Genomic DNA, 22,719 nt, shown 5'->3' with positions numbered 1-22,719 from the left:
ATCTTCCCATCTATTCTTATAATGTTCATCAATTTCTGAAGTTTTGGAAGTAGAGTTTCTTTAAGAACTTTATAATATCTTGCTGTAAAACCGTCAGGACCCGGAGCCTTCCCTGGCTTCATTAATTGCCGCTTCAATTTCTTCCTTACCAATTGGGTCGTTTAAGATCTTTTTCATATTGTCCGTTAGGGGTTTAACATTAATTTTCTGTAAATAGGCATCTATTTTCTCTTTTTCCCCCACATGACTTTTATACAAATTTGCATAATACTTATAAAACTCTCTTTTGATTCCTTCCTGGTCAACAATTACTTTGTTGCCCAAACTAATTTTATTAACAATTTTATTTTCCCTTTTTCTTTCCATTTGCCAGGCCAAGTATTTTCCAGCTTTATTTGCACTCTCAAAAGATTTTTGTTGAAGCCTTTTTAAGTTCCATTCTACTTCTTTATTTAACAAGTGTCTTAGTTGGTCCTGTAGAATTCCAATTTCTTTTAAAATCTTCTTTTTCCCCGGTCTCTTTATAAGCTCTCTCTCCTTCTTCTTAATCTCCTTCTGTATGTCTGTCATTTGTTTCTCTTTAGCTTTTCTGTCTTTATTATTCAATGTGATTCAAATACCTCTCATCACCGCTTTATAAGCATCCCACACCGTTTGATATTGAACGTCCTCATTTTCATTTACTTGGGAAAAGGCTTTAGTCTCTTTTTGCAGAGATTCTACTACCCCATCTTTCTGCAGTAAATCTTCATTTATTTGCCATCTTAAAGTCTTTTTGGTAGGTTTTGCAGACCATATTATTGGATTATGAACTGCTCTTATTTTCGGAAGAATCTCTTTTTTTTTTGTTGTAAGTCCCAAATTTTTTGTACTCCATAACATATCAATCCTTGAGAAAGAGTTATATCGAGCTGAGAAGAAGGTATAGTCTCTAACTGTAGGATTTTCCTCTCTCCAAATGTATACAAGATTTTCTTGCTTGGCTAATTAAAAAAAAAAAAAAGACTTCGGTAGTTTACCTTCACTATTCTTCTTCCCAGATCTGTCCAAAATATTTTAACTGTACCATTAAAGTCTCCCATTAACATGATTTGCTCATATGTCTCTTGATCAAGTTGCTGCATAATGTCCTTAAAAAAAGAATCTTTTGCTCCATTAGGAGCATACAGCCCCAATAGCAAAGTCTTCTTGTGGTTCATCATCACTTGCACTGCAATATATCTACCATCATCTCACAGAGGTCTGAGAGAGAGCAGAACAGAGCAGAGCAGCTCTGATAGCTGAGACAGCTGGAGAAGTTGCTGAGAATTTCTGAGTCTTGAAAGACTTCATTCTGAGGTTTGTGGGACTGCCTAAAATTTTGAGTTGTGATAGCTGGGGAACTGCTGTTTGTTTGGTTGAGTGGGCTAAAGGTGAAAGTGATTGAGAGTGATTGCTGCTGATTGCTTAGGAGTGCCTCTGCTCCACCCTCTTTGCATTTTAAGCTGTGCCTTGCCAGAGAGCTAAAGGGCTCTTGGCCTGTGGCTCTTTGCCTAGGGGCTCTCTAAGGACCAGGAACCCAGATCCCTAATTTCCTTGTTCTCCCAATAAGGTAAGTTGACCCTCCAGAAGGGGAGCCACTTAAACAAGCAGCATTTAAAGAGGACTGTATATTTTAAATATATATATATATATATATATATATATGAGATAGAATGCCAGCAGGGGGGTGGGGGCTTTCCAGTGTTTTGCACTGAGTGTCACATGTATGATTATCTGCCCAAAGGACAGAAGTCTTGGGTGTGTGCTTGATGCAAGGAGCTCCTGGTCCTCAGGGAACAAGTTTGTACCCTTGAGGCCGAGGTGACTGCCCTGGAGAAGCAGAGACGGTCAGTTAGGCACATGGGGAAGACTCTCAAGGGTGTATTAGATGAGCCCCGCTCTAAACGTAGCAGCCCCATTGCTGCCAGAGAGAGTGAGGGTCAAGAGGGAACAGGGCACCATGCTGAGGATAAGGGGAATGCACCCTCAGAAGGGACCTCTTCTTCGGTTGGTGAGAGGGAATCTTTTCACGCCAAGGAAACTTCCCTGGGCAGGGGGAGAGGGGTTTTTTTGGTAGTTGGTGATTCGATCCTTAGGCAAGTAGACAGCTGGGTGGCGAAACTGCATACTGACCGTATGGTGACTTGACTGCCTGGTGTGAAGGTAGCGGACATTACACGTGTAGTAGATAGGCTGATAGTGCTGCGGAGGAGCCTGTGGTCGTGGTGCATGTTGGCACCAACAATGTGGGGAAATGCAGTCATGAGGTCATGGAGGAAAAATTTAGGCTGCTTGGCGGAAGACTTAAGGCCAGGACCTCCAAGGTAGCCTTCTCAGAAGTCCTACCTGTTCCACGTGTAGGGCAGGAGAGACAGGCACAAATTAGAAGTCTCAATGTGTGGATGAGACGATGGTGTAAGGAGGAAGGGTTTAAGTTTGTTAGGCACTGGGATGAACAAGCGGAAGCTGTACAAAAGAGACAGTCTCCACTTGTCCCTGGATGGAACCAGGCTGCTGGCACGTAAAATCAAAAAGGTTGCAGAGCAGTTTTTAAACTAAATCTTGGGGGAAAGCCGACAGGAGATTAAATGTCTCTGGTTCGGGAGGACTCATCTCAAAGAGATGAAGGGTTGGCTGCTATTTTTCTACTGGGTAATGGATCAGAGTTGTCCACTGTGATGGTGACAAACAGTATGGACTGTCTGCCAGAGTCTCGAGGTGGCAGGAGGAAGGTGGCGGGCCTAGCTTGCCTGGGAAATTATAGATGTTTGTATGCAAATGCTAGAAGTGTTCAAAGTAAAATTGGTGAATTGGAATGTTTAGTGTTGGGAGAAAACATAGACAGTGTGGGAATTTCAGAAACTTGGTGGAATGAGGAGAATCAGTGGGACAAGGTGATTCCTGGATATAAGTTATATCGGAAGGATAAGGAGGGAAGGGTTGGAGGTGGGGTGGCTCTGTATGTCAGAGAGGATATACGATCCAGTAAGACTGAGGTCAGAGAATTAGATTCCGTTTTAGAAATGCTTTGGGTTGAAATAGAGGGCCCAAAAGGAAATTTAACTATGGGAGTTTGTTATTGCCCACCAAATCAAAAAGAGAGAGGATGATGATAATATGGAAGGCTTAAAGATAGCGGCTAAACGTAAAAACTCTGTCATAATAGGTGATTTTAACTACCCGCAGATTGATTGGGTCAATATGTGTTCTGGTCGAGAAAAAGAGATTGAGTTTCTTGATGCTCTCAATGCTATGGAGCAGATGGTCTCAGAACCAACCAGGGGTGGGACGATCCTGGATTTGGTCCAAAGTAATGCCCAAGACTTGGTGAGAGATGTAAAAGTGATTGCGCCGCTTGGGAGCAGTGACCATAAAGTTATTGATTTCACCGTTTGTATAAATAGGGAGTTGCACAAAAATACCGCCACAACCACATTTAACTTTAAAAGGGGTAAATTCTCTGAGATGAGGAGGCATGTGAAGAGGAAACTGAAAGGAAAGGTAAATACGGTCAAAACCCTTGGGGAAGTTTGGAGACTATTTAAAACTATACTCCTAGAAGCTCAGATAAAATACATACCACAAGTTAGGAAAGGCACACACAGGCATAAGAAAAGGCCTGCATGGTTAACAAACAAAGTAATGGAAGCTGAAAAAGGTAAGAAGGACTCCTTTAAGTGGTGGAAAACCAGTCCAAGTGAGATTAATAAAAGGGAACACAGGCTGTGGCAAATCAAATGCAAGACTGTGATCAGGCAGGCAAAAAGGGACTATGAGGAGCATATTGCAAAAAACATAAAGACCAACAATAAAACTTTCTTCAAATATATTAGAAGTAGGAAACCAGCCAGGGAGGCAGTGGGGCCCTTGGATGACCATGGGGTAAAAGGATTACTGAAGGAGGATAGGGAAATGGCTGAGAAGCTGAATGCATTTTTGCCTCCGTCTTCACTATGAAAGATGAAAACTTTTTGCCCGCCCCAGAACCACTAATTTTGGAAGGGGTGTTGAAAGACCTGAGTCAGATTGAGGTGACAAAAGAGGAGGTCCTACAACTGATAGACGAATTAAAAACTAATAAGTCACCAGGTCCGGATGGCATACATCCGAGAGTTCTGAAAGAACTCAAAGTTGAATTTGTGGATCTTCTAACAAAAATCTGTAATCTTTCATTGAAATCTGCCTTCGTTCCTGAGGACTGGAAGGTAGCAAATGTCACCCCCATCTTTAAAAAGAGTTCCAGAGGAGATCCGGGAAATTACAGGCCAGTCAGTCTGACTTCAATACCGGGAAAGTTGGTAGAAACCATTATCAAAGACAGAATGAGTAGACACATTGATGGACACGGGTTATTGAGGAAGACTCAGCATGGGTTCTGTAAGGGAAGATCTTGCCTCACTAACCTGTTACATTTCTTTGAGGGGGTGAACAAACATGTGGACAAAGGAGACCTGATAGATGTTGTTTACCTTGACTTCCAGAAAGCTTTTGATAAAGTTCCTCATCAAAGGCTTATTAGAAAGCTTGAGAGTCATGGAGTAAAAGGACAGGTCCTCTTGTGGATCAAAAACTGGCTGTGTAATAGGAAGCAGAGAGTGAGTATAAATGGGCAGTCTTCACAGTGGAGGACGGTAAGCAGTGGGGTGCCGCAGGGCTTGGTACTGGGTCCCAGGCTCATTAACTTGTTCATAAATGATTTAGAGTTGGGAGTGAGCAGTGAAGTGGCCAAGTTTGCAGATGACACTAAATTGTTCAGGGTGGTGAGAACCAGAGAAGATTGTGAGGAACTCCAAAGGGATCTGTTGAGGCTGGGTGAGTGGGTGTCAACGTGGCAGATGCGGTTCAATGTGGCCAAGTGCAAAGTAATGCACATTGGGGCCAAGAATCCCAGCTACAAATACAAGTTGATGGGGTGTGAACTGGCAGAGACTGACCAAGAGAGAGATCTTGGGTGTCAAGACAGTGTGCGTTTGCAATAAAAAAGGCCAACGCCATGCTGGGAATTATTAGGAAGGGTATTGAAAACAAATCAGCCAGTATCATAATGCCCCTGTATAAATCGATGGTGCGGTCTCATTTGGAGTACTGTGTGCAGTTCTGGTCGCCGCACCTCAAAAAGGATATTATAGCATTGGAGAAAGTCCAGAAAAGGGCAACTAGAATGATTAAAGGGCTGGAACACTTTCTCTATGAAGAAAGGTTGAAACGCTTGGGACTCTTTAGCTTGGAGAAACGTTGACTGCATGGTGACATGATAGAGATTTACAAGATAATGCATGAGATGGAGAATGTAGAGAAAGAAGTACTTTTCTCCCTTTCTCACAATACAAGAACTCGTGGGCATTCATTGAAATTGCTGAGCAGACAGGTTAAAACGGATAAAAGGAAGAACTTCTTCACCCAAAGGGTGATTAACATGTGGAATTCACTGCCACAGGAGGTGGTGGCGGCCACAAGCACAGCCACCTTCAAGAGGGGGTTAGATAAAAATATGGAGCAGAGGTCCATCAGTGGCTATTAACCACAGTGTGTATATGTGTGTGTGTATATATGTGTGTGTATATAGATATATATATATATATATATATATATATATATATATATATATATATATATATATATATATATATATATATATATATATATATATAACATGGCTTCTCTTATGTTCTTTTCATTGTCCTTAAAAATCAATTTTGGTTCCAATTCCTGTTTCACATAAAAAACCACATCTCTTTTTTTCTCCTTAGCCAATGAAAAGAATTCCATACCAAATTGCTTATTCCACAGATATTTATTATCCAGTCGTTTAATATGTACTTCTTGTAGACAAATTATGTTACATTTTTGCTTCCCTATCCAATGAAAAGTTGCCTTTCTTTTTTGTGGTGAATTAAGTCCATTTACATTCCAAGATAATAATTTGTAATCCATCATGGTTTTCTGTTTTAATCTGAACCTCCAAATTCTTTATTCTCCATCAAAAACTTCTCCATCTCCTGAGTGCTTGTAATAGGAATCCTCTTCCCCTTGTATTAAAAAAACAATCCTGGGGATTGGCCACCCAAAGGTGTGGCCTAATATGCAAAGGATTTCCTACTCCCAAAAAAGCCCTGGTGATAACTAATTGCCTCTGGGGTCAGGAAGAAGTTTTCCTTCAGGTCAGACTGTCCCAGGGATCTGGAGATTTTTTTGCCTTTCTCTGGTCAGTATTACCATCCTTATTTTATGGATAAAAGACTCAGAGGTTAGCAGCTTGCTTGAAGTCAAATGCCGATTTAAAAGGGGGACTCCCTGATTCATCCAGGCCTCGGATTCAGCAGGAGCTCACAGGAGCAGTTTAGGGTTGCCAAATCCAATTTAAGAAATATCTGGGGACTTTGGGGTGGAGCCAGGAGACATTAGGGGTGGAGCCAAGATCAAGGCTGTGACAAGCATAATTGAACTCCAAAGGGAGTTCTGGCCATCACATTTAAAGGGACAGCACACCTTTCCAATGCCTTCCTTCCCTACGAAATAATGAAGGATAGGGGCACCTTCTTTTGGTGCTCATAGAATTGGACCCCCTTGTCCAATCGTTTTGAAACTTGGAGGATATTTTGGGGAGAGGCACTAGATGCTGTACTGAAAATTTGGTGCCTCTACCTCAAAAAACAGCTCCCCCAGAGCCCCAGATACCCGCGGATCAATTCTCCATTATTTTCTATGGGAATAAATCTCCATAGGGAATAACAGAGTTCCCAGCGGACATTTCCCTCCCCTCCCCCCGCTTTCTGATGACCTTGAAGCGGGGGGAGGGCCTCCAAACCGGGGAATCCCCTGCCCCCACCTGGGGATTGGCAACCCTAGCACAGCTCCTGAACCTTTCTGAGGGTTCCCCCTCCTCCTCCCCATCTACCTTGTCCATTGAATCGTAGATGCAGCTGCAGAACAATCCCTGGATTAGGAGAGCAGACGGGCGGCCAGCCAGCCACCAGGGGTCCTGCCACGCCCCCAGCAGTCCTCATTAACCCCTGGAGAAGCCCACACCACCCTTTCTCCACTTCTTATGTGATTTTGAGTGTGGGGGGGTGGCTTGCTGGCCTTTTGAGTGGGGGGGCAACCCAGGAGAGCCCCAGACGTGTGAGGCCTGCTTGGGCTGGCTGGATCTGTAGTCAGCCCAAGCAGGCCTCGCTCACCCGGGACTCTCCTTTCTTGCATCAGGTTGCTTTTGGCTTGTGGGGGGGTGGTGGGGGTGGCATATGCTAATGAGTTATGCTAAGGATCTCCGCCGCCTATTTTTCTACAAAACGACCCTTGGGTTCACCCTATCACATAACTGTTGTCTTACAATAATTCTGGGAAGGAAGATAACTAAAGACCCAAGGTAATTATTTCCACCGTTACTAATTAGGACATGTTGTAATTAAGATGTTTGTTGTCACACTGGCAGTACAGTGATTGTTCACTGCTGGGCTTGGAGCATTGTTGACTTGATGGGAGACCTTCCTGCAGATCACTTTGGTTCATTCAGAGCCTCAGGATAAAAAAGAAAGAGAGAGAAATAATAACATGAGATTTCTGTTCTTAATTTGCAGAGATTCAATGATTGCGAACCCCTTTGCTTCTCCTCAAATGTGTATAAAGTTGACCTTCAGGACTTGGCTTGCCTAATGGAGAGCCAGTTTGGTGTGGTGGTTAAGTGCACGGACTCTTATCTGGAAGAACCGGGTTTGATTCCCCAGTCCTCCACTTGCACCTGCTGCAATGGCCTTGGGTTAGCCATAGCCATTGCAGAGGTTGTCCTTGAAAGGGCAGCTGCTGTGAAAGCCCTCTTAGCCCCACCCACCTCACAGGGTGTCTGTTGTGGGGGGAGAAGGTATAGGAGATTGTAAGCCATGGTAACCTCGTGGCGCAGAGTGGTAAAGCTGCAGTCCTAAGCTCTGCTCACGACCTGAGTTTGATCCCGGCAGAAGCTGGGTTCAGGTAGCTGGTTCCAGGTTGACTCAGCCTTCCATCCTTCCAAGGTCAGTAAAATGAGTACCCAGCTTGCTGGGGGGAAAGTGTAGATGACTGAGGAAGGCAATGGCAAACCACCCCGTAAAAAAGTCTGCCATGAAAGCGTCATGATGCGACGTCACCCCAGAGTCGAAAACGACTGGTGCTTGCACAGGGGACTACCTTTACTTTTTTTTTTTTTTAAAGCCGCTCTGAGTCTCTGATTCAGAGAGAAGGGTGGGGTATAAAACTGCAATACTTCTTCTTCTAATGAAGTTTTTTTTTTCTTCCAAAGGCTAAGAATGAAGAATGAATGTAAGAACATAAGAGAAGCCATGTTGGATCAGGCCAGTGACCCATCCAGTCCAACACTCTGTGTCACACAGTGGCCAAAAAACCCAGGTGCCATCAGGAGGTCCATCAGTGGGGCCCTCCCACTGTGCCCCCCTCCAAGCACCAATGGACACGTACCAGCCGATGAACGAAAGTCCATCATGAATTTCTGCCGGTTCGTGGTTCGTGAAGGGATGTTTGCAAACTGAAGAGGCACCATAAACTTCCACAAATTTTGATGTAGTTCCTAGAGGTTCGTGAAGAGGAGAAAACAGGTTTTTTAATGGCTCAGAGCCATTTAAAGCCCTTGCTTTCTGCTCCCCGCAGCTTCTTGTGGGGAGCAGAGAGCAAGGGCTTAAACTTAAAATGGCTCATGAACCGATATGTGGTTGCGGAAAGAACCGTCAGGTCACAGATGACTTACGGTGACCCCTGGTGTGGTTTTCAAGGCAAGAGACATTCTTCTACATCATGACTCTGATAATCCTTGGTGGTCTCCCATCCAAATACTAGGCAGGGCTGACCCTGCTTAGCTTTCGAGATCTGGCGAGACTGGGCTAACCTGCGCCGTCCAAGTCAGGAAGAAGGAGGAGGAGAAGACTGTAGATTTATACCCCTCCGTTCTCTCTGAATTAGATTCTCAGAGTGGCTTACAATCTCCTATATCTTCTTCCCCCCGCCCCCAACAGACACCCTGTGAGGTGGGTGGGGCTGAGATGGCTCTCCCGGCAGCTGCCCTTTCAAGGTCAACTCCTGCCAGAGCTATAGCTGACCCAAGGCCATTCCAGCAGCTGCAAGTGGAGGAGCGGGGAATCAAACCCGGTTCTCCCAGGTAAGAGTCCGTGCACTTAACCACTACACCAAACTGGCTCTCCATTAGGCGAGCCAAGTCCTGAAGGTCAACTTTATACACATTTGAGGAGAAGCAAAGGGGTTCGCAATCATTGAATCTCTGCAAATTAAGAACAGAAATCTCATGTTATTATTTCTCTCTCTCTCTCTCTTTTTTATCCTAAGGCTCTGAATGAACCAAAGTGATCTGCAGGAAGGTCTCCCACTACTGTAAGCACTACAGCAAACTGGCCCTCAAGCTTGCAGGCACCTTTTGAATTCTGACACAGTGTATTGAGCCCAGCCACAAACACGACCGAGATTTATTTCAGACCTTCCACCCTAACCACACCTTCCCAGCACAGACTAATCCAAGCCCCTGTGCTCTACACCTTAATTACATGCCCGGTTCCCACGAGACAGGTTCGGCACAAGCTCATTAATTTCTACCGGGATGTTCATTTGAACTCCCGCAAAAAAAAAAGAGAGAGAGAGAGAGAGAGAAAAGAATAATTGCAGAAAACAGGTGCTTTAATGTAATTTAGGGAGGATTAGATTCTCCGATTCTTCAAATAATGGCCTTTGCATTTGCGGGAGAGGGGAGGGGGGAGAGAGTGAAAGAAGACATTAAAAAGTTGGAATCGTCGAAGCCTTAAGTAGCGGAAGAGGGGGGGACACTGTGCAATTTATTTCTCTGGCCTTTTGTGGGAGGTTTTTTCCATGTTGGAGCGTGAGCTGTTTGCCCACAATGGTCTGCCCATGAAGGGACTGCAGTGTGATTCAGTGATAAACAAAAACACCCGACAGTAATCAGGGGAATGAGAAATGGAATTACTAGCGCGCGTTATTGCCGTGCGGGTGGATTTTAACCGCTCACCATTTTATTCTGCATACTCTATCAAAGAAATCCTTACATCTGGCTTCCAGGCCCAGTGACACTTTCAAGGTCTTTGCCTTCATTAAATTTTTATACGGTAGGTTTTTTTAAACAAAAAAAAAATACAGGGGAGGGGGAAATCCCGTGCTCTTTTACTCCACCCGGTACATGGTAGTGGTGGGGGGAAACAACTGCATCAAAACGCTGCTTCATAAAATAAAACACAGGAAAAAAAACACAATCTTGACGTTTTATTAGGCGCCCCCATTTCTCTAAAAATTAATTGAGTCCAGCAACGGTTTTCAAAGGTTCTTCGGGCAAACGACTGAGGCCAAAATATATATAAAAAAGAATGTGTGGCGGAATAAGGCCTTTCAAGGTGAATTGCGACATTTTCAGGAAATTAGAACCTGGCCGACCCGGCTTGCTGGTAGGGTTGCCAAGTCCAATTAAAGAAAAATCTGGGGACTTTGGGGGTGGAGCCAGGAGACTTTGGGGGTGGAGCCAGGAGACATTGGGGGTGGAGCCAGGAACAAGGCTGTGACAAGCATAATTGAACTCCAAGGGAGTTCTGGCCATCACATTTAAAGAGACAGCACACCTTTTAAAATGCCTTTCTTCCATAGGAAATAATTAAGGATAGGGGCACCATCTTTTGGGGCTCATAGAATTGGACCCTCTGGTCCAATCGTTTTGAAACTTGGGGGGTATTTTGGGGAGAGGCACTAGATACTATACTAAAAATGTGGTGCCTCTACCTCAAAAAATAGCCCCCCCAGAGCCCCCAATACCCACAGATCAATTTCCTATTATTACCTATGGGAATCGTTCTCCATAGGGAATAATAGAGTGCCCAGTAGACATTTCCCTCCCCCCCATGCTTTCTAAGGGGAGGAGGGCCTCCAAACCAGGGAATCCCTCCTCCCTGCCCCCTCCCTCTCTCTCTCACACACACACACACACTTACCAGATCTTCTTCCGGAGAACTCTTGCTGTGAAAACGAAAGCAAAAGAAAGGGAGGGGCCGTTCTCCCAAGCCCTTTCTGCTTCCTGCCCAGCCTTAAAGGGACAGACATTTTGCAAACGGCTCAGGAGCTCTATAACATGCAGCCTACAGGTATGTTTCCTCCCCCCTCCACCCCCACCCCCGCTTCCAGAGTTTTGAAGAGCGGGAGATGAGGCTGCGAACCCAGAAGTCTCCCGCCAGAGCGGGAGATTTGGGAAGCCTACTCGCTGGCCTTTCGTAGGGCCTGCAAAAAGGAGCTGTTCCGCCGGGTCTTCGGATGAGGCATCTATTTATTGATCGGTTGGCCTCCCCCTTTTGCTCTGCTGCTCTACTGCACTACTGTACTGTGATGCTGTACGGCGGTACTATTTCGTGCTATACCACCTTGCGGTCGTGTCATCTTGCTGAATCATCTTTCAGCACTTGGATGAATGTTGGTTTTATGATGATTTTATTGTGATTTTATTTCTATTTGGTGTTCTCCGCTCTGAGCCCCCAATGGGGGAATGGGTGGAATAATAATAATAATAAAACATAAGAGAAGCCATGTTGGATTGGGTTAATGGCCCCTCCAGTCCAACATTCTGTGTCACAAAAGAACATAAGAGAAGCCATGTTGGATCAGGTCAGTGGCCCATCCAGTCCAACACTCTGTGTCACACAGTGGCCAAAAAACCCAGCTGCCATCAGGAGATCCTTCAGTGGGGCCAGGACACTAGAAGCCCTATCTCCAAAAGAACATAAGAGAAGCCATGTTGAATCAGGCCAATGGCCCATCCAGTCCAACATTCTGTGTCACAAAAGAACATAAGAGAAGCCATGTTGGATCAGGTCAGTGGCCCATCCAGTCCAACACTCTGTGTCACACAGTGGCCAAAAAACCCAGCTGCCATCAGGAGGTCCATCAGTGGGGCCAGGACACTAGAAGCCCTATCTCCAAAAGAACATAAGAGAAGCCATGTTGGATCAGGCCAATGGCCCATCCAGTCCAACATTCTGTGTCACAAAAGAACATAAGAGAAGCCATGTTGCATCAGGTCAGTGGTCCATCCAGTCCAACACTCTGTGACACACAGTGGCCAAAAAACCCAGGTGCCATCAGGAGGTCCATTAGTGGGGCCAGGACACTAGAAGCCCTATCTCCAAAAGAACATAAGAGAAGCCATGTTGGATCAGGCCAATGGCCCATCCAGTCCAACATTCTGTGTCACAAAAGAACATAAGAGAAGCCATGTTGCATCAGGTCAGTGGTCCATCCAGTCCAACACTCTGTGACACACAGTGGTCAAAAAACCCAGGGGCCATCAGGAGGTCCACCAGTGGGGCCAGGACACTAGAAGCCCTCCCACTGTACCCCTCCCCCCAAGCACCAAGAATACAGAGCATCACTGCCCCAGACAGATAAGATTTTCTGCAAGGAAATTGCATGGTGTTTGTGTACTGGAGAATCTCTGGTGTGGTATTACAGGCTCTGGTATTCAAATATTTCATGTGTGGCTATAGAGAGCTGGCATGATGTCGTGGTTAAGAGCAGTGGACTATGATCTGGAGAACTGGGTTTGATTCAATAGTCCTCCTCCAGCTGAAGCCTGCTGGGTGACCTCGGTCCAGTCCCAGTTTTTTCAGGGCTCTCCCAGGTCCGCCTACCCCACAAGGTGCCCGTTGTGACGAGAGGAAGGGAAAGCAATTTTGTAAACTGCTTTGAGACCCCTTCAGGTAAAGAATAGTGGGGTATAAAAACCTTCCCTTCTTTTAGATGCATCACTCCATTTTACAAAAAGAGGTCGGATATAGGACACTATGACTTACAGCAGCCCTCCTCTGTTCTTGTGAACGAAAGACTGTGGCTTCCTTTAGTGATTCAATCGATCTCCTTTCCTACTGCCTTCGAATGTTCCTAGCATGATTTCCAATGAGTTTTGTCTTCTCATGATGAGGCCAAAGGACATTAACTACATCCCAAAAGGCCTCCGAATGACACTGAAGTCCAAGAGAATATAGCTAGAAAAAAGGTAAATACTTGTTGTTTGGTTGTCACTGGTCTGAGAGCAGGAGCTTAAAACTGGGGATCCTTAGACCCTGGCGGAGGATTCCCCCACCCTGGAAATCTCCAACTCTTCAGCAGGGAGCAGGCTTCTGGGGGGATCCCCACCCCACAAGAGCCCCGTCGGCACATGCTGTCCCTGGTGCAATGACATCACTCAGAAGTGATGTCATCGCACTGGGGATGCCACACCAGGGACACTCTAGGACTCGTGCTAAAAGCTCTACGGCACCATAGAGTTTTACCATGAATCCTAGTGTATTTCCGGTGTGATGTTCTAGAAATTGCGGTAACGCTGTATGATGCCATAGAGTTTAATCATGAATCCTAGAGTGTCCCTAGCACGACATCCCTGGTGCGATGATGGCACTTTTGGGTGAGGGGAGAGGGACTTGACAACCCTATCTTAGACTTTTATTAGAGGTTGATCAAGGAGATAAGAAGATAGGAAGAGCCCTGCAGTATCAGACCAACAGTCCGTCTAGTCCAGCATCCTGCCTCACACAGTGGCCAAACAGTTCAGTAGAAGCAGACTAGGGTTGCCAAGTACAATTCAAGAAATATCTGGGGACTTTGGGGGTGGAGCCAGGAGACATTGGGGGCGGAGCCAGAAACAAGGGTGTGGCAAGCATAATTGAGCTCCAAAGGGAGTTCTGGCCATCACATTCCAAGGGACTGAACACCTTTTAAATGCCTTCCTTCCATAGGGAATAATGAAGCATAGGGTCACCTTCTTTTGGGGCACATAGAATTGTCCAATCTTTTTGAAACTTGGAGGGTATCTTGTGGAGAGGCACCAGATGCTACACTGCAAATTTGGGGCCTCTACCTCAAAAAAACAGCCCCCCAAAGACCCAGACACCCGCGGATCCATTCTCCATTATTTCCTATGGGAATACATCTCCATAGGGAATAATAAAGTTCCCAGCAGATATTTCCCTCCCCTCCCGCCGCTTTCTGATGACCTTGAAGCGGGGGGAGGGCCTCCAAACTGGGGGATCCCCTGCCCCCACCTGGGGATTGGCAACCCTAAAGCAGACAGGTGAAAGAGTAGTTCCCACCAGAGGAGGGGTTTCTGCCCATTTCAGGGCCTCCAACCTGCCACCCCATAATGGGCCAGCGGAAGGAGCTTCACCCACCCAAAAAGCTCTGGCATGCCATCATGTGCCCAGAGCAATGCCATCGCCTGGAAGTGAGGGTATCACACTGGGCCGATTGTGCATGTGTCACGCTAGTCTAGGGTTGCCAAGTCCAATTCAAGAAAAATCTGGGGACTTTGGGGATGGAGCCAGGAGACTTTGGGGGTGGAGCCAGGAGACATTGGGGGCGGAGCCAGGAGCAAGGGTGTGACAAGCATAATTGAACTCCAAGGGAGTTCTGGCCATCACATTTAAAGGGACAGCACACCTTTTAGAATGCCTTCCTTCCATAGAAAATAATGAAGGATAGGGGCACCTTCTTTTGGGGCTCATAGAATTGGACCCCCTGGTCCAATCTTTTTGAAACTTGGGAGGTATTTTGGGGAGAGGCACTAGATGCTATACGGAAAATTTGGCACCTCTACCTCAAAAAACAGCCCCCCCCCAGAGCCCCTGACACCCGGGGATCAATTCCCCCATCATTCCCTATGGGAATCGTTCATGGAGGTGCATAATGGCTGTGGGGGTGGGGCTTCCCCCGCCGGCCAGCTGGCTGGGGGAGGGGGGAAGCCTGTAAAACCGGGGGATCCCCCGCTGGGATTTGGGGATTGGGAAGCCTACTCTAGTCATCAGGTAAAATACTCTATGGTGCCGTAGAGATTTTACCACTTGCTAGAGCATCACACAGGCAACTAGCTCAATACTGCCGCTTTTGGAGGATGTCATCGCACCAGGCATGTCGTGGCATGCCAGAAATTTCCCACCCAAAGCCTGGTAAGATTTGCCAACCTTGAGAAAGAGTTGGTGCTTCCACATGGCCCATCCTGCTTAGCTTCTGAGATCTGGTCTGGTCTGGGCCATCCAGTACAAGGTTCTGTATTGAGGAGTGTCAATCATGTGGGGCTGAATCAGGCCCCTGGAGGGCTCCCATCAGGCCCTTAAGCAACTCTGCTTCCTTCTCCATCTCTCTTGCTTCTTTCTGCATCACAGCTTGCTTTGCCAGGATTTCTCAATCGCACAGGTGCTACAGAGCAAAGCCTCTATTTTCTCCATTGGCTGAGATTCCTTTCTTGGGGAGGAAGTGGGGGGGAGAGGGAGAGCTTGCTTTGATGCTGACCACAATATTGGCCCTCATCAGTACTTGGATGGGAGACCACCATGGAAGTCAGGCTACTACGCAGAGGCAAGCGACGGCAAACCACCTCCTTTCGTCTTTTGCCTCGAAAGCCCCATGGAGATGCTGGAAGTCAGCTACTTTCCTTCACCAACAAATAATAGAATTGCACCAACAACTCCGTTTACATCAAAAGGCACTTTGGAGAGTCTTCTAAAAGGGGAAGGTCGGTGGCTCAGTGGTAGAGCATCTGCTTGGTAAACAGCAGGTCCCAGGTTCAATCCCTGGCATCTCCAACTAAAAAGAGTCCAGGCAAACAGGTGTGAAAAACCTCAGCTTGAGACCCTGCCAGTCTGAGCAGACAATACTCACTTTGATGGACCGAGGGTCTGATGCAGTAGAAGGCAGCTTCATATGTTCCTCATTGTTTCCTCTAAGCTGACTTAGCGTGAGCAAGCTCACCGATGTTTAGCCTACAGCTCACACCTTTTTTGTCTTCGCTCAGGAAAAATAGCCCCAGAGCACAATCATTTATTCAGCAGCTCACCACTTTCATGCCAGTAGCTCACAAAGTAGAATTTTTGCTCACAAGACCCTGCGGCTTAGAGGGAACGTCGATGTTCCTATGTTCTAGCTAGACAACAACGGAATCATAAGTTTCTGTGGTGGTCAGCTTTGTTCTGTAAAAAAAAAAAAAATCACAGCTGTCAGGTTTCTCTGTAATTTTATTGGCAGACTCTTCCCTTTGGAGAATGTTTATGGAATCAGCCATAGCGTGATGCTTCGAGAATTCCTGAATGAACAACCCTTCTGATGACAGATGGCAAAGCCAGACGTAAAAGGCTGCTCTAAATTGATTGACAGGCTTCAGCACTTTCAGAAACGCTTCTTAAACGAAAAAGAGAGAAATGGCGATGATCCAACAAAGAGGCGTGTGACCTAGGTAGGGATGCCGGATCTGGGTTGGGAAATATCTGGTGATTTTAGGGATGGAGCCCGGAGAGGAAGGTATAGCCAGGGCTTTCTTTGTAGCAGGAGCTCCTTTGTATATTAGGCCACACACACCCTGATGTAGCCAATCCTCTAAGAGCTTACAGTAGGCCCTGTGAGAAGAGCCCTGTAAGGAATTCTAGCAGGACCTCCTTTGCATATTAGGCCACACACCCCTGATGTAGCCAATCCTCCTGGAGCTGATAGTGGGCCCTGTGAGAAGAGCCCTGTAAGGAATTCTAGCAGGACCTCCTTTGCATATTAGGCCACACACCCCTGATGTAGCCAATCCTCCTGGAGCTGATAGTGGGCCCTGTGAGAAGAGCCCTGTAAGGAATTCTAGCAGGACCTCCTTTGCATATTAGGCCACACCCTCCTGATGTAGCCAATCCTCCTGGAGCTGATAGTGGGCCCTGTGAGAAGAGCCCTGTAAGGAATTCTAGCAGGACCTCCTTTGCATATTAGGCCACACACCCCTGATGGAGCCAATCCTCCTGGAGCTTACAGTAGGCCCTGTGAAAAGAGTCCTGTAAGGAATTCTAGCAGGACCTCCTTTGCCTATTAGGCCACACACCCCTGATGGAGCCAGTCCTCCTGGAGCTGACAGCAGGGCCTGTGAGAAGAGCCCTGTAAGGAATTCTAGCAGGACCTCCTTTGCATATTAGGCCACACATCCCTGATGTAGCCAATCCTCCTGGAGCTTCCAGTAGGCCCTGTACAAAGAGCCCTGTAAGGAATTCTAGCAGGACCTCCTTTGCATATTAGGCCGCACACCCCTGATGTAGCCAATCCTCCTGGAGCTTACAGCAGGCCCTGTACTAAGAGTCCTGTAAGTCCTTGGAGGACTGGCTACATCAGGGGTGTGTGGCCTAATATGCAAAGGAGTTCTTGCTACAAATAAAGCCCAGGGTGAATTACTGTAGAGACCACTCTCCAAAGCAGTCTTTTTTCTCTAGGGGAACTGTTCTTGATTGTCCGGGGGTCAATTGTTATAGTGGGAGATCCCCAAGTGCCAACCTGCAATTGAAGTCTGGGTATCTCCCAGAATTACAACTGATTGCCAAACTTCAGAGGTCAGTTCCTCAGGAGAAAACGGCTGCTGTGGAGGGCTTTATACCCCACTGCAAAATTCAACTGAGATAAAAATATATATACAGAGAGAGGCTTTAGAGTTGCCAGCCTCTGGGTGGAGCCTGGAACTCTCCGGCTTTTACAAGGGCAGAGATCAGCTCCCCTGGAGAAAATGTGCTGCATGAAGGGCACTTGAAGAAGATGAAGATATTGGATTTATATCCCGCCCTCCACTCCGAAGAGTCTCAGAGCGGCTCACAATCTCCTTTCCCTTCCTCCCCCACAACAGACACCCTGTGAGGTAGATGAAGATATTGGATTTATATCCCGCCCTCCATTCCGAAGAGTCTCAGAGTGGCTCACAATCTCCTTTCCCTTCCTTCCCCACAACAGACACCCTGTGAGGTAGATGAAGATATTGGATTTATATCCCGCCCTCCACTCCGAAGAGTCTCAGAGCGGCTCACAATCTCCTTTCCCTTCCTCCCCCACAACAGACACCCTGTGAGGTGGAAGAGGATATTGGATTTCTATCCCGCTCTCCACTCCGAAGAGTCTCAGAATGGCTCACAATCTCCTTTCCCTTCCTCCCCCACAACAGACACCCTGTGAGGTAGATGAAGATATTGGATTTATATCCCGCCCTCCACTCCGAAGAGTCTCAGAGCGGCTCACAATCTCCTTTCCCTTCCTCCCCCACAACAGACACCCTGTGAGGTAGATGAAGATATTGGATTTATATCCCGGCCTCCACTCCCAAGAGTCTCAGAATGGCTCACAATCTCCTTTCCCTTCCTCCCCCACAACAGACACCCTGTGAAGTGGAAGAAGATATTGGATTTATATCCTGCCCTCCACTCCAAAGAGTCTCAGAGCAGCTCACAATCTCCTTTCCCTTCCTCCCCCATAACAGACACCCTGTGAGGTAGATGAAGATATTGGATTTATATCCCGCCCTCCACTCTGAAGAGTCTCAGAGCGGCTCACAATCTCCTTTATCTTCCCCCCCACAACAGACACCCTGTGAGGTGGGTGGGGCTGGAGAGGGCTCTCACAGCAGCTGCCCTTTCAAGGACAACCTCTGCCAGAGCTATGGCTGACCCAAGGCCATTTCAGCAGGTGCACGTGGAGGAGCGGGGAATCAAACCTGATTCTCCCAGATAAGAGTCCGCACACTTCACCACTACACCAAACTGGCTCTCCACACCAAACTGGCTCTCTTACACTTGGTGTAATTAGTCAACTGATCAAAGTCACCAAGTATTACACCGTCTTTCAGTTTGCAAAAATATATTATAAGGATTGTGTACAACACATAATAAACAATACAATAATGATAGAGGCCGGCAGTGCTAGTGCCTTTTCAAGTAACCGATAATTCCAAGAGGCCAGAAAACCCTCCGTCTCCAAATGCAAAGATAGAAGTCCAAACCTGGAAATTGTCCTACTGAAATGCACAAGGTGGGTGCTCCCGAGGAGTGTAGCTTCAACGCAACCGCTTTCTTAAAAAGACATCTCTCTAGATTTTGATGACGTTTCAATTCTTTCTTCAGTTTGACGGCTTAATTATTTAAGAACTGCAATGGTAACAAAAATGACCATCCAATTGAAGAAAGAGACGGGGAGTTTTTTGGAGACGGTTTTTTTTTTGGGGGGGGGGACCCTTGGGGTTTTCTGTTACTCTAAAAGGCCCTAGCACCGCCGGCCTCTATCATTATTGTGTTGTTTATTATGTGTTGTACACAATCTTTATAATATATTTTTGCAAACTGAAAGGCGGTATAATACTTGGTGCCTTTGATCAGTTGACCCCAGGAGAAGATGGCTACTTTGAAGGGTGGACTTTATGGCATTGCCCCATGCTGAGGCCCCTCCCCAACCTAAACCCCGCCCTCTATGCATGGGATGGAGAAAGTGGAGAAAGTAGAGAAAGAATTACTTTTCTCCCTTTCTCACAATACAAGAACTCGTGGGCATTCGATGAAATTGCTGAGCAGACAGGTTAAAACGGATAAAAGGAAGTACTTCTTCACCCAAAGGGTGATTAACATGTGGAATTCACTGCCACAGGTGGTGGCGGCCACAAGCATGGCCACCTTCAAGAGGGGGTTAGATAAAAATATAGAGCTGAGGTCCATCAGTGGCTATTAGCCACAGTGTGTGTGTGTGTGTGTGTGTGTATATATATATATATATATATATATATATATTTGGCCGCTGTGTGACACAGAATGTTGGACTGGATGGGCCATTGGCCTGATCTAACATGGCTTCTCTTATGTTCTTATGTTCTCTCCCAGATCCACCTCCAAAGTCTCCAGGTATTTCCCAATGCAGACCTGGCAACCCTATAGGCTGTACTGTTGATTCCCCGTTCTCCATAGTTTCAGTGTATTGGATTTATACATGATTTGTTTTTGTTTTTAATTTTTGAAATCTTAGAGACACTTGCTGGGAAGAAACCTTTGAGGAATTCTTTAGCTTGGAGAAACGTCGACTGCGGGGTGACATGATAGAGGTTTAGAAGATAATGCATGGGATGGAGAAAGTAGAGAAAGAGGTACTTTTCTCTCTTTCTCACAATACAGGAACTCGTGGGCATTCGATGAAATTGCTGAGCAGCCAGGTTAAAACGGATAAAAGGAAGTACTTCTTCACCCAAAGGGTGATTAACATGTGGAATTCACTGCCACAGGAGGTGGTGGCGGCCACAAGTATAGCCACCTTCAAGAGGGGTTTAGATAAAAATATGGAGCACAGGTCCATCAGTGGCTATTAGCCACAGTGTGTGTGTATATATATAAAAAATTTTGCCACTCTGTGACACAGAGTGTTGGACTGGATGGGCCGTTGGCCTGATCCAACATGGCTTCTCTTATGTTCTTATGAGCAAAGCCAAAAAAAAAAAAAACCACCTGTTGATAGGACCAGGGGTGGAAATCTAGCAGGAACTCCTTTGCACATTAGGCCGCACACCCCTGAAGTAACCAATCCTCCATGAGCTTTCAAAGCTCTTTTTTTTGTAAGCTCTTGGAGGATTGGCTACGTCAGGGGAGTGTGGCCTAATATGCAAAGGAGTTCCTGCTACAAAAAAAGCCCTGATTTTCACTATTTTGCATATTAATTCACTGCCCACTCTCAATATGTGGGACTGTTCTTTGCCTTCCATTCTATTGTGTGATGAAGTGCGTTTGGCACACAAAAGCTCACACCCTGAATAAAGCTTCGTTGGGCTTAAAGGCGGCAGTGGGCTACTCTATCTGGAGAGCCAGTTTGGTGTAGTGGTTAAGTGTGCGGACTCTTATCTGGGAGAACCGGGTTTGATTCCCCACTCCTCCACTTGCACCTGCTGAGATGGCCTTGGGTCAGCCATAGCTCTTGCAGAGGTTGTCCTTGAAAGGGCAGCTGCTGTGAGAGCCCTCTCCAGCCCCACCCACCTCACAGGGTGTCTGTTGTGGGGGAGGAAGGGAAAGGAGATTGTGAGCCGCTCTGAGACTCTTCGGAGTGGAGGGCGGGATATAAATCCAATATCTTCATCTACCTCACAGGGTGTCTGTTGTGGGGGAGGAAGGGAAAGGAGATTGTAAGCCGCTCTGAGACTCTTTGGAGTGGAGGGCGGGATATCAATCCAATATCTTCATCTACCTCACAGGGTGTCTGTTGTGGGGGAGGAAGGGAAAGGAGATTGTGAGCTGCTCTGAGACTCTTCGGAGTGGAGGGCGGGATAGAAATCCAATATCTTCATCTTCTTCTTCTTATCTTTGTTCCTATCTGCTTCCTGGCATTGGTTGACTCTTTCATGCTTCAGACTGCCTCTTCTTTAATTTGTTTGTTATTAACCTACTTAGTTTCTCTTTTGTTCATTTTCTCCACATGAGAGAGTGGCTAGAACCTCTGAACTCTCGCATCTGTTATGCGCCACTACGGTCTCACGCCTGGTTTATGATACCAGACTCCTCTCTGCGCAGTTCCTCCCTCTTTTCCTTTCTCCTTCTGCAGCTTTATCAAAATGAGACAAATGATTTTCTTTCTGTCCGCCGTATCCGGGGAAGGAAGCTCCAACTCACAAACGCCCACACTGGAGAGTCTTGTGAGCAAAAATTCTACTTTGTGAGCTACTGGCATTAAAGTTGTGAGCGACTGTGTAAATTGTTGTACTCTGGGGTAGGGTTGCCAATTCCCAGGTGGGGGCAGGGGATCCCCGGTTTGGAGGCCCTCCCCCCACTTCAGGGTCGTCAGAAAGCGGGGGGAGGGAAGGGAAATGTCTGCTGGGAATTTTGTTATTCCCTATTTATTTATTCCCATAGAAAATAATGGGGAATTGATCTGTGGGTATCTGGGGCTCTGGGGGGGCTGTTTTTTGAGGTAAAGGCACCAAATTTTCAGTACAGCATCTAGTGCCTCTCCTAAAAATACCCTCCAAATTTCAAAATGATTGGACCAGGGGGTCCAATTCTATGAGCCCCAAAAGAAGGTGCCCTTATCCTTCATTATTACCTATGGAAGGAAGGCATTGAAAAAGGTGTGCTGTCCCTTTAAATGTGATGGCCAGAACTCCCTTTGGAGTTCAATTATGCTTGTCACACCCTTGTTCCTCCACCCCTAATGTCACACCCTTGTGGCTCCACCCCTAATGTCTCCTGGCTCCACCCCCCAAAGTCTCCTGGCTCCACCCCCAAAGTCCCCAGATATTTCTTGAATTGGACTTGGCAACCCTACTCTGGGGCCATTATTTCTGAGCTAAGACAAAAAATGTGAGCTGGAGGCTAAAAATCTGTGAGCTAGCTCACGCTAACTCAGCTTAGAGGGAACTCTGCACTGGGGTAAATATTTCTTAGTCTTTGAGGTGTTTTCAAGGACTTCTATTTTGTTTCATAACAATAGATCAACATGGCCAGGCCTCATTTGGAGCAGGAGCTCATAGAATTGGAAGGGACATCTAGGGTCATCTAGTCCAACCCCCTGCACAATGCAGGAAACTCACAAACACTTCTCCCTAAATTCACAGGATCCTCATTGCTGTCAGATGGCCATCTAGCCTCTGTTAAAAAACCTCCAAGGAAGAAGAACCCACCACTTCCTGAGGAAGCCTGTTCCACTGAGGAACCGCTCTCAGAGGCGTCACTAGGGTGGGTTGCACCCTGGGGTGTAACTGATTAAAGTCACCCCCCACATTGGGCATCACCCCTTTTGGAGGGCTGCGTCACCCCCTCCCTTCCCTTTGGCTGCCTCTCAAACCAGGCGGCGCTTGCCGTTGGTGGGAGGGGAAGCGCTCTCTCTCTCACACACACGCACACAAACTCTCCCTTCTGTGTT

Source organism: Heteronotia binoei, chromosome 4 (genome assembly GCF_032191835.1).
Source record: "Heteronotia binoei isolate CCM8104 ecotype False Entrance Well chromosome 4, APGP_CSIRO_Hbin_v1, whole genome shotgun sequence".
Lineage (NCBI taxonomy): Eukaryota > Metazoa > Chordata > Lepidosauria > Squamata > Gekkonidae > Heteronotia > Heteronotia binoei.
The sequence above is the reverse complement of the archived record's forward strand: the minus strand, read 5'-3'. Positions refer to the sequence as shown.